Source organism: Microtus ochrogaster, unplaced genomic scaffold (genome assembly GCF_000317375.1).
Source record: "Microtus ochrogaster isolate Prairie Vole_2 unplaced genomic scaffold, MicOch1.0 UNK58, whole genome shotgun sequence".
NCBI lineage: Eukaryota > Metazoa > Chordata > Mammalia > Rodentia > Cricetidae > Microtus > Microtus ochrogaster.
This window is the reverse complement of record NW_004949156.1, coordinates 849413-863023: the sequence shown is the minus strand read 5'-3', so window position 1 is coordinate 863023 and position 13611 is coordinate 849413. Positions and strand designations below refer to the sequence as shown.

Below are 13611 nucleotides of genomic sequence, written 5' to 3'. Positions count from 1 at the left end.
TTACCCCTTGGAGATGAAAATCCATCATGGATTCCACTAGCTGAGCAAAGGTGGAGGGAAAAAATAACTTCAAACACAAAGTGAATCAGAAGTCTTTAATCCTATGAAATCCCCCCAGGGTTGAGGGAAGTGGTTATAAATAGCAATCCTATGAAAAAGGCAGTTAAACACCGAAACCATATATACTATAAAGTAGGTCATTTTAGTCTCTTAGAAAAAAAATTATCATCACACTTCTTTAAAAAGGAATTATACGTAAATAATACTAAAATAGAAAAATCTAGACTGAATTGAATATTTATTTCTTATATATCTAAGGGAAGGTCTTAACCGAGTTTTTCTATTCATAAGCATTCTTCCTATAGTTTCAATTACCACGACTGCTGCCATTTTCAAGAAACAAACATGAATTAAGCTTAACTATAATGATAAAGACCTTTACATATTATAACTTTAAAAATATTCATAAAGACTGCGAGGTAGAGTGGTTCCTGGTACCCTGTCATATATGGGTGGGACAGTTACTACTCCGTAGCATTTTGTAACTGAACCTGCTTTACCTTTATCTCACCTTCATTCTGCCTTCTCACCTTCCAGCTACCGGCTGCTTCTCCAAAGAGACTGGCTAAACTCCAGTTTGCATTGCATACCCTTTACTTCTTCATTTCTCACGCTTTGAACCAGTTTAAATATTTTCCTATGTGGTGTAGCTTCACTACTCTTTCTGCAAATAGTCAGAATGTCTGCTGATAACTTCTCCATAAGCACTTCCTAACTGTGGCCATCTTTTTGTCCCTTATTTATCAAATGCATTATTTGCTAATAGTCATATTCACGTGCTTTAGAACTTTCAGAAATACTTGTAAGAAATCTCAAAGAACTCCCCTGTTCTCTTCACCCGGATTTATAGTTAAAATATTGCTACATCAGTCAGTGTGTGTTTGTGTCTGTGTGTGTAAAATCTGTGCACAAAATATTATGTTTCTTTTCTAAGCAACTTGAGAAAAATTCCGAATATCATGTCTCTAAAGTAAGATATGGTGGCATATGTCTGTCACTCCAGCTCTTGGAATATTGGGTCCGGAGGATTGTCATGAGTTTTAGGCAACCATGCAACATATATTCAATGCCATGCCACTCAGAGCTACATTTTAAGTCCTGATCACAACCCTGCTCTTCGTGGTTTTCCCATTTCCAACTCTCACAAACCATATGTTCTCTGTGGCCATCTCTGTAGCTCCTCTTTATCCCACATACCCTTCCCCGGCTTTTTTTAATTCTTCTAGTTTTTGCTATTACCCCAGGTCACATACTCAGACTTAAGGATTCAGAATTAGTTTCCACAAATAAGATAGACTATGTGGTGTTTGTTTTTCTGAGTACGGGTCGCCTCCCTTGGTATGCCATTTTCTAGTTTCATAGATTTACCTGTATATTTACTGATTTAATTTGTCTTTATATTTTAGTTATCCATTAAGCAATTGAAAGACATTTAGGTAGTTTCTAAATCCTAGCTGATGTGAATGTGGTGGCAACGAACATGACTGAGCAGGTATTTCTTGAGAAGGATGATGGGTCTTGCAGGTATATGCCCAAGAATGGCATTACCATTGTTATTGGTTGCCTCCAAGAATTTGAAGGTAAGTCCAGTTGCTGAAGACACCACATGCTTCAAATGCAAGACTTGGAGGGATCAACTTAGAACTGAAAGTCTCCTTCCTGTACACTATCTCTCATAGAGCTGCTCTGAATGCCTCTAAAGATGAAATGAATCAGCAGTCCTACCCAGATGTGCTGCCTATGAACTATGATAATGGTCACTACGGCAAGATAACCATAATGGTGCAATTTTCACAGCTATATCTGTAATGAAACCAAACTTGTTTAATTGGACTTAAATGACTCCTCAACAGGAGAGAAATTAGGCTTAACACTATGAATCTAGCCAATTATCCTAAGTTGGTGGTCACAGATCTTAGAGCAAAATTGACATTTTCCTAAACCAGTATAATCTCTAACTGCACTTGAAATAATTATCCTCATATCTATCATCAAGGAAGTTTTTTTTTTGTGGCAGACATAGGCAATTACAGAAATCGACAATTAGTCAAAATGAAGAGAACACCAGAGGTGACACTACAATGTGGATGGGGAATTTTCACATGTTCTTATAACTAGATGAAGAGTCCCAGGCAAAATTTGTGTGTGTAATATATATATATATATATATATATATATATATATATATATATGTATGTATGTATGTATATATACACACATACATATATATACAAAATACATATGAGATAGTAAGTGTATGTTGTGTGTATTTACATATATATGTAATAATAATCAAAATAATTTATGAGTTTAAGAGGACAGAGGAAGACTTAGACAGATAAGAGCTGTGTGTGGAAATGATATAAATACCACCTACTTTGAAGTTCCTTAAAAAGAATTTAAAATTTTAAAATGTACAAAACATTGAAAACATTTATCTTGAGCCATAAATAGTTCAGAATTTATTTTTGAAGAGTGGCAGCATTCCTTTATATGATCTTAGCTCCATTTCTAAGTCAGGAAATTAAACATAGCTATAGTAGTACAATCGAAGCCACCTTCTTTACTCTGAGTGTGATAGTTACTCTATTAATGGCCTTCATAGCCACCATTTCATTTCATGACCTAATCTCATGAACAAGATTTGGTTTTCATGTCTTCTTAGTCTTCTTTAATCCAAAAGAAATATATTCTTTATTTGACAGTTATGTACAATGTTCCCTAATTGGATTTCAACAAATATTATTTAGTATTTCTGATATGTAACTGAAGAAGGGATAGGGGATGTATCAGTGAAGAAGAAAAGACTCCCTTTCTCTTAAAATTCAGTAATAATTGAGCCAAACAGTGCATAAGAAATCAAAATAAACATGGGTTCTGTCATAGGGAAAATCATGGCACACGGCAAAGATATCCAAGCGACCTTCTGGACCAAGGGGTGCCTTTGTAAGGAGTGCAGCGTCAATGGCATTTACCTACTATTCTACCTGCATTACACAAGGTGAGGTTATTGAGGAGAGTGACAGCTACTGTGATGCACATGAAAATACACAAGCCTTTGACTTCTAGGAAGTTACCAAAGGACCTTTGCTGCAAGGCATTGAAACCCATCATTATATTACAGCAAAAATGGGCTTCCTTCGGAGTGTTCTTTACTGGTGTTTTAATGTGGTGGGCATTCTTACTATAAGAACTTTCCTTGGGAAAAATTGAACTCTCTCTTAAGGACACACAGACAACTTCTCAACAATGGCATATTTTCACATAATCTTTTATTTCCTTCATGTGATGTCAAACACCTATGATTTCAAGGGCTCTCCAACCTTCCCTGGATTCTTTCCAATTTCCTTCTGCAAGTGTATTTCTCCTAATATTCTCTTTTTTGTGTGTTAGTATGGCACATTTTCTTTCAGGTCATAATATAAACACTACTGCAATTTTGGTACTAAACTTCTCTTTAACTTTTTGAATGCACAACATATTAGGATACCATGGTATTTTCATGTACTTATTAATTTCTGGACACTAGTAAACATGGCTCTCAATATGCCTTCTATGGGCTGACCATTTAAAATCCATTTCAATTATATTAGTATTTTCAGTTACCTTGTTTTAGACCACTGTTCCTTATTTTTTATGTTTTTTGCCATTTTTACTTTCAAATCGTTGTTGAGGAAAATATTTTTTTATATACCTTGCAGTGATAATCACAGGGTCCTATTCTATTCATGCAGCTTTGGATCTCTGGTAGATCAAGCAAGTAACAAAGAATTCTTTGTATGTAACAACCATTAGACTGGTTGGATGAAGTGATAAAAAATACTGAACATGTTTTCAAACTAGTTAATTCAACTTCTTGAATAATAATTTCGCTCAGTAGACTGAGGCCTCAATCGGGGTCACCTTTTATGAATTTGGAATGTATGGAAAGGGTCACTGTCTTCATTTTAGACTCATAACATTTTAAATCTTTTTTTTCCCCTGTGCATCACTTCTGACCACCAAAGCCTGTGACAGGGCTGCCAAATGCATGCTTTTTCTCTTCTTTTATTGATTTTTATTGATCTCTACATTTTTCTCTGGTCCCCTCCCTACCTCTCCCCTTGCCTTCAGTCCTCTCTCAAGGTTCCCATGCTCCCAATTTACTCAGGAGATCTTGTCTTTTTCTACTTCTCATGTAGATTAGATCTATGTATGTCTCCCTTAGGGTTCTCATTGTCGTCTAGGTTCTCTGGGATTGTGATTTGTGGGATGGTTTTCTTTGCTTTATGTTTAAAAACCACTTACGAGTGAGTGTAAGTGACAATTGTCTTTCTAGGTCTGGGATAACTCAATCAAAATTATCATAGTGTATGTTGGAGAGGTTGTGGGGTAAAGGGAACACTCCTGCATTGTTGGTGAGAATGCAAGCTGGTATAGCCCCTTTGGATGTCAGTGTGGTGATTTCTCAGAAAACTAGAAAACAACCTTCCTCAATACCTAGTAATACCTTTGTTTATGTCTAGAAACCAAATATGAGTGAGTACATCCCATGTTCCTCTTTTTGGGCCTGGCTTACCTCACTCAGGATAGTGTTTTCTATTTCCATCCATTTGTATGCAAAATTCAAGAAGTCCTTGTTTTTTAGTGCTGGGTAGTACTCTAATATGTATATATTCCATACTTTCTTCATCCATTCTTCCATTGAAGGGCATCTAGGTTGTTTCCAGGTTCTGGCTATTACAAACAATGCTGCTGTGAACATCGTAGAGCATATACTTTTGTTGTATGATAAGGCCTCTCTTGGGTATATTCCCAAGAGTGGTATTGCTGGGTCCAGGGGTAAGTTGATCCCGAATTTCCTGAGAAACCGCCACACTGCTTTCCAAAGTGGTTGCACAAGTTTGCATTCCCACCAGCAATGGATGAGTGTACCCCTTTCTCCACAACCTCTCCAACAAAGGCTATCATTGGTGTTTTTTATTTTAGCCATTCTGACAGGTGTAAGATGGTATCTTAAAGTTGTCTTGATTTGCCTATAATTAGTGGTCCTAGAGAAGCTAAATAAGGAGAACCCAAGGAAAAACATATAGGCATCCTCCTGAATATTAACCTTCATCAGGCGATGAAAGGGGACAGAGACAGAGACTCACATTGGAGCACAGGACAGAAATCTCAAGGTCCAAATCAGGAGCAGAAGGAGAGAGAGCACGAGCAAGGAACTCAGGACCGCGAGGGGTGCACCCACACACTGAGACAATGGGGATGTTCTACTGGGAACTCACAAAGGCCAGCTGGCCTGGGTCTGGAAAAGCCTGGGATAAAACTGGACTCTCTGAACATAGCGGACAATGAGGACTACTGAGAACTCAAGAACAATGGCAATGGGTTTCTGATCCTACTGCACGCACTGGCTTTGTGGGAGCCTAGGCAGTTTGGATGCTCAACTTGCTAGACCTGGATGGAGGTGGGGGTTCCTTGGACTTCCCAAAGGACTGGGAACCCTGATTGCTTTTCGGGCTGAGGAGGGCGGGGGGACTTAATTGGGGGAGGGGGAGGGAAATTGGAGGCGGTGGCGGGGAAGAGACAGAAATCTTTAATAAATAAATAAATTTAAAAAATACCTAGTAATACCACTTTGGGGTGTATATTCAAAGGATGCTCAATCGTGCCATAAGGACATGTGCTCAACTATGTTCATAGCAGCTTTGTTGATCATAACCAGAACCTGGAAACAACCTAAAAGCCCCTCGATCGAAGAATGGATAAGGAAAATGTGGTACATTTACACAATGGAGTACTTACTACACAGGAGAAAAAATAACAACATCTTACATTTTGCAGGCGAATGGATTGAGTTAAACCTTTTTTTTTTAAACAAAGGGTCTTTCAGCAAATTTTATGCTTGAAACCCTTAGGTTTAAACCCTTAAAACCCTTAGGTTAGTAAAAAAGAAAAGTTGTGAGTCTTGGTTGAAGCAGTCGTTAATCATTTAATATTAAACCATTAATTTAATTTAATCCTTAATTACTTAAACAATAATTAAAATATTTCATGTAAATGCATTTTGTTTAGTTCCTGGTGGTAAATTTCAATTTTTGAGAAGTCCAATTACAAGCTTTATTGTTAGGAGAAATTTCTTTTGGTTTCAGGAAAATATTATATGCTGTTTTTCATCAGGGTTTTGACGTAAGATTCCATTCAAACTGAGATTGGGAAACGTTCCTTCCAAGAGTTTAAAAAATTAAGAAGAATGGGCAAGTTGAAACTGGAAAAGAGCTACAGAGAGATGACTTAGTGATTGGAGCTGTGGAAATCACCCAAGGGTCCAAAGTTTCTATTGACTGATTCTCCTCCCTTGGGGCTGATCTGTGGGAAAGCTTCAAATAAAAGAACATTGGTAATGGATGAGTCTATTATTGAGGCTCATAGTGGTTAAGTGTTCGTGATAGAAAGGAAGTTAGAGACTGGAATATAACAATCAAAAAGACAGCAAAAATTTTAAAGTGAATGGCAATGCCATTAACAGCTCTTAAAATGAATGAGGTAAGGAAGTGACAATATTTGAAGTCTTTAAGAGGAGACTTCATGCAAGGACTGACACTACCCCTAAACCTTGGAAAATTTAGATAAGTCACAAGACGGAGGAAAAGCATAAGTAAGTCATAGAAAGGAATGTTTCAGATGAGATCCATGAAGGCTAAGGTTCTTTGAAAATAATGGCATGTAAGCTAATACAAAAGCAATTTTTAGCTCACTTTCAATTTGTAATTGACACATAATAATTATTCTGTGGTTGGCTTTGAAAAAATTAGCTTAAATGGACTATTAAGGAGCAATAAAGCCAGGATAACTAATGAAACTAAAGTATAAACCCTTAGTACTTTAATACAAAATTATATTTGAATCAAATTTAAAAAGTATAACAACTATTTAAGAAACTACTATTAACTACTAAAATTTTTTAAATTGGTGTTAGGATAGTCCATTTCTCTATTCCTCTGCAACAATGATTTTGTGTTTGTTGAGATTTTTTTTAGAATTAAAAATTGTTAGCCTATTAAATTTAATGTCATCCCTGAATAGCATAATGCCAAATTAATCTACCATTAGCATGTCATTTTGAAGAAAAAATTATTTTCCCTTTTGAAAATTTTAAGACAGTCTGTGTAAAGTTACTGTGCAATAGGAAGCACACAGGGTTATTTTTCTTGTCATTTCATAAGACCCTTGACAGGAGGAAAAGGAAAATCCTGATTTATAAGAGCCAGGGAGTAATGCGTTCTAGGTGGGGGTTCATAAAATATAATTCCAAAATCAAGAAGAAAGAATTTTAGGTTACAATTTGTTGATAATAAATTCCAAATACATTTCTAAATGGATACAAAGAAAGCTGATATTTTTAGCTATTCAACATTAGATCTATTAATTATTCTACATTGTTCACATTTCTTGAAATCACATTGTTCGTAAATTTGGCATATTAACAAAGGATAACTGGTACTTTCTAAAGACAGTTTTGTCATGTGCACCACATTTGTCACCTTCTAGTGTGTGATCCAGTAATAATAACTGATGTAATATTTTCCCTTACTTTTAACTTAGAATAAAAAATAAGGAAAAGCAACTTATGAACATACATACTTTGGGATTATGTAGCTCTTTTTTTTTAGTTTTATCGATTTCATCTTGAATAGCACAATTTTGGAATCATTCTAACTTAATTGTTTATCTATTCAGTGCACTCTATAAGGCAAATTTTTCCATAACCATGTCACATTAACAAAGTAGAGGATAAATTACAAACTATGAGCATCAAAATGTAACTCACTGATAGCATTGCTTATATGTTTCCTGGGACAGACAATCCCTGATTTTCATGCTAAGGATGCTTCAGAAATCCCACTGAAATCCCAAATAAACAAGGCTAAAATTTAGAGTAATTATGTCCTGGTCAATCATATGGGCAGAAATAATTTGATGAATACTATATAGCAGTGATAACTGCTCATTGTGACTCACAGTTGATGACATAAAACAGAATCTTGAGTGAAGTTACTGAAATTTCAGTGCAACCGGGGAGACAACCTGAAGATCCACTCAGGTGTGCTCACACATGTTTTTATGCACTAACAGAATGTATTAGGGAAATGATCAAAAAAATCTCTCTATAGAGCACAGACTCTATCCTGAAGGGATGATGAAGAATGGAATTTTAATGAGATTATTCCAGGGCAAGTGTCATAGATAAGACATAATCTGATCTTTTAGGATAAACAAGATTATTAATGACTCTATGATGAGAGAGAAGAAAGTACAGGACAAAAATTGAACTGAGTCTAACACGTCAGTGTGAGAACACAGACAATATACCAGCAAAGAGTGGAAGCTCAGCTTGGTAGTGAACAGAATTATGATAACTTTGATAAAAATAGATCTGAGATGAGACAGAGATGGTTGTGAACAACAAATTACAGAATAAAGACAATAAAGGCATCAGGGAGTTGTTGGAGGATTTAGAGCAGAAGAATGTTACAATAAAAGTGACATTGCCGAAATACTACCCTTGCACCACAGCATCCAACTTCTGCTCCATGACAGAACTTTTAAAGTAGTAGGACATCCCCCCAAATTCCTTATCTATACCTTTTGGCTAAGTTTCTTGTCCTGAGAATTAGTCACACAATGAAAATATAATTTCATTTGCCCTTTTGCTTAAAATATTACTCTACTACACACAGAAAAAAAAAAGAATTCAGCTTCATTGCTTGCAAAGAAAACTGTCCAAAGGAAGTATTGACTAATTTTTCTTATTACTCATTTGTAATGACATATCAAAATGGATAAGGTAGACAGAGATGATAATTTTATTTAAAAAGAACATTTCGTTGAATTCTGAAATTTCTGCTTTAAATGATAAACTGACTTTTGGAACATGAGAGGAAATAGGAATTTTCCAGAAATATAAATGAAAAGATTATCACCAGTATTGGCAATAATTTTCAATGTAATTTTATGATGTCTTGTTTTGTGAAGCTGACATTTGTTGTATTAGATCTATATTATTTAATAGGAAATGCGTACCCAGCAGTCACTTCTCTTTAGGACAGGGAGCAAGAGAGGTTTCATTTACCTCTTCAAATATCAAATGTCACACAAAATACTAGCTTAAAATATATTTTGCCTTTGATGGAACAGTGACTCAGCTATGAAAGGCTGTGTGTGTGTGTGTGTGTGTGTGTGTGTGTGTGTGTGTGTGTGTGTGTGCGCATGTGCATAGGTGGAGAACAGAAATCCACTTTGGGTGTTTTCCTCTATTGTTTTCTACCTTTTTTTCAGACAAAGTTTTATATTGAACTCAGAGATCACTGTTTCAGATTCATTGACTGGACAACAAACCCTCACTCCAGAATGTGCCTGCCTTTACCCATACTCTACACTGAATTATAGGCATACACTATCTCATATTTGGCTTTGTGACATTGATGTTGGAGGTCCAAAATTAAGTGTTCATGCTCCTGTATATTGCCAGAATTTAATGCACCGTGTTAACTTCTGAGCCCCATGGCTTTTCATATTTTAAATGTTTTAAAGACACTACTTATTTAGGTACTGAAAAAGAACCTTTGAACTAATTTCCAGCTATTCATGAACTGATGCAGAGCAATAGATACTACTATACTGTGTGCTACCTATAGAGAACAAGAGAAGTGGAGAAATGAGTGATTCTTTAGTGTTGATTATAACAATGTACATAGTTAATCAGAAGAATTCAAGCTGCATTGTTTTTGTTTTCCTATCTTTAAGTGGCTGAAGCCTTGAATTATCAAAATAATTGACACAGTTCTTCAGTTCATGGTGCAAATACAGGTATTGAATCAATATCAATTTATTCACCTGTAAAATGAGGATAATTATATTTGTCAACCAATCTTTGGTGAATAAAGCAGTAGATTTACCTATATGCATTAAAGTATGTTAGCCAGAAATTAGCTAAATACAGTGAGCCAAGTAGTTTACACTCCAAGTGATTGAAAAATATTTTATTTACAATATTTTTTGACCCTCGGGTTTTAACTTTCTGTTTTCATTTAATTCTGAGCAACAATGAATAAATGGGACATCCTGAAACTGAGAAGCGTCTGTAAAGCAAAGGACACTGTCAATAAGACAAAAAGGCAGCTTACTGAATGGGAGAAGATCTTCACTAACCCCACATCAGACAAAAGTCTGTTCCCCAAAGTATATAAAGAACTCAAGAAACTAGACATTAAAATTCTAAATAACCCAATTTTTAAAAGATGGGGTACTGAACTGAACAGAGAATTCTCAACGGAACGATTTCAAATGGCCAAAAGATACTTAAGTACATGTTCAACTTCCTTAGCTATCAGGGAAATGCAAATCAAAACAACTTTGAGATACCATCTTACACCTGTCAGAATAACTAAAATCAAAAACACCAATGATAGCCTATGCTGGAGAGGATGTGGAGTAAGAGGAACACTCATCCATTGGTGGTGGGAATGCAAGCTTGTGCAACCACTTTGGAAATCAGTGTGGCAGTTTCTCAGAAAATTGGAAGTCAGCCTACCTCAGGATCCAGCAATGCCACTTTTGCGAATATACCCAAAAGATACTCAATCATACTACAAAAGCATTTGTTCAACTATGTTCTTAGTAGCATTATTTGTAATAGCCAGAACTTGGAAAAACCTAGATGCCCCTCAATGGGAGAATGGATAAAGACAGTGTGGCACATTTAAACATTAGAATACTACTCAGCGGTAAAAAACAATGACATCTTGAATTTTGTATGCAAATGGATGGAATTAGAAAACACTATCCTGAGTGAGATAATCCAGACCCAAAAATATGAACATGGTATGTATTCACACTTTAGTGGATACTGGCCATAAACAAAGGACATTGAGCCTATAGTTCATGATCCTAGCTAGAGAAGCTAAGTAATAAGGTGAACTCAAAGAAAAACACATATAGATCCACCTGGAAATTGGAAGCAGACAAGATTGCCTGACAAAATTTGGGAGCATGGGGGCAGGGGGTAGAAGGAAGAGTAGAAGGAGAGGGTTGGGGAGAGCTTTCGGGAATGGGATAGTTGAGATAGAGGAAGGACAAATATGAGAGCAAGAAAAGAGATATCTTGTTTGAGGGAGCCACTTTGGGGTTAGCAAAAAACCTGGCTCTAAAAAATTTCCCAGGAATCCACAAGGATGACCCAAGCTAAGACCCTAAGCAATAGAGAGGGTGTCTGAACTGACCTTGCCCTGAAGTCAGACTGATGATTATCTTAAATATCATCATAGAACCTTCGTCTAACAACACATGGAAACAGAGACGGAGACCCACATTGGAGCACTGGACTGAGCTCCCAAGGTCCAGTTGAAGACCAAAAGGAGGGAGAGTATGAGCAAGGAAGTCAAGACCATGAGGGGTTTACCCACTAATACAATGTGCCTGAGCTAATGGGAGCTCACCAAATCTTGGACTGGGAATGAATGAGCATGGGATCAAACTAGTCCCTCTGAATGTGGTTGACAGTTGGGGCAGATTGAGGGGCCAATGACAATGGCACTATAATTTGTCTCTACTACATGTATTGGTTTTTGGGGTTCCTATTTTCTTTGAATGTATACCTTGCTCAACCTGGATGTTGTGGGGACGGCCTTGGACTTTCAACAGGGCAGGGTGCCTTGCCCTCTCTTAAAATTGCTGGGGGGGATAGGGTGTGTGTAGGAAGTGGGAGGGAAGTGGGAAGAGGGTAGGAAGTGGGAATTAGGGATGGTATTTTTTAATTAATAAAATAAAATAATAACAGAAAAGGAAACATATGGTTAATGAACAATCATAATCTTCTCCTAAAGAACGGTATCGTAGTAGTTTGGAAAGCTCTTTTTCACTTACACAAAAGGGACAGCATCCAAATGAAGAGCAGTGTGAACAAATATGCATCTTCCTTCTGTTTCTAAGTGGCAGGTGAATAGCATTTGTACACACATATAAGGGAGAAAAGCTGGATAATTGGGTCTAACTCTTCAAAATAGACTTCCTTTATACAGTTCCTGGGCTGCTATTTCAGAGAACAACTTTAATTTATTTTTTCTTTCAGAAATTGTATGTCGGGGGAGAAGATAAAAATTGTCTTTGATTGGGTGTTATGTGTCTAGGCTGCGGTTTAACTGTAAATCAGTTGTGAAGATGATCTCTTCGTAGTTGAGTGGAATTGCTATTACAGACTGCTAATACACTTGCCGGAAGTGTTGCTGGGGGTAAGAGGTGGTAGACATTGATCAGGAGTTTAAGAAATAGGCTATTTATTCTGCCTCTTCTTGGAGAAAAATTTTCCTGATAAAACAATGATTCTGTTTTTCTCTCCAAAATGAAAAAAAAAGTACCATTTCATGACACAAATGCTCTCTTTAGTAAAGTAAGAACAGGCTGTTATTGGTAAATATAAAAATTACAAGAGAACATATTTTCCTATAGGAACATAACTGCCTTTAACTCTCAAATGGAACTGGAATTGTGCCAGCTTTTAAAGGCGATGGCATGATTTGGGGGAAGTTATGTGCTACAGCTTTCTGTTCCTTTGACCCCACTCGTATCCTATAAAATGGCTCTGCATTAGCACACTTTGCCAGTAAGTCACAGAGTTGCACTGCACCCTGAAAAAGATCCTGCCTTGAGAGAGAAATGTTTTATGTGACATCATTCTAAGAAAACACATGGCATAGATGAAGCTGGTTCTGAAGAGCATGAACACTTTAGGTCATGCTCAAGAGAAAAGTGGGTGCAGTTTCTAAGCTGTGAACTTCTCGATCTGTGCAAAGAGCAAGTATCATTAGTGCTTAAAATGTTTGGTAGTACTACATACCTAATCAAGTCATTTACTTCACTTCACAGGACTGTGTTGAGTTTAGGTCTCTGCTTTACTGGGAAGGTTGCTCATTATTTGGACTAATTTCAGTGAATTTGAAGTAATTTAAAAATAAACGACACTCCTTGAAGAAAGGGTGCAGGACCAATCCTCTGTTCCCTTTCCCTTGTTTTATTTATATGATGTGAGCAAAATTGTATCCTACTGGCTGCCTTGCATACTTTAGTGTTTTGAGAATGGAGAAGGCAAAAAAAAAATGCTGCATAATAAATTTACCACAGAGGGGCTAGGTTCAATTGCTAGTGTCCCAGTGTGCTTCCCTCTTTTCTCAACCTTTCCTATATATTAATTAAATGTCTCACATTTAAAGGAAATTTTCTCTACAAGAGTGGCCAGGGCAGGTGTTTAATGGGGTTAACCCTTCAATCCATACTGCAAAACAAGAAGGTCAAAGTCAAAAGGGCAATTCTATGCGTGTTTCTTTTCACAAAATTTATGCCACTGGCTACACAGAATGGTTAAAATAACACACTGCATGTGCTACCAAAGAGGACTTGAGGATATTAAAGATTTGTATTATCAAGCCGGGCGGTGGTGGCACACGCCTTTAATCCCAGCACTCGGGAGGCAGAGGCAGGTGGATCTCTGTGAGTTCGAGATCAGCCTGGTCTACA

General features: G+C 36.7%; 1 protein-coding gene across 1 annotated transcript in view; it reads right to left on the bottom strand.

Annotated features, from left to right (window-relative positions):
- Dmd (dystrophin) overlaps positions 1 to 13611 on the bottom strand; it is a 1456297-nt gene that overhangs the window by 609482 nt on the left and 833204 nt on the right. The gene's annotated exons all lie outside the window — the stretch shown is intronic.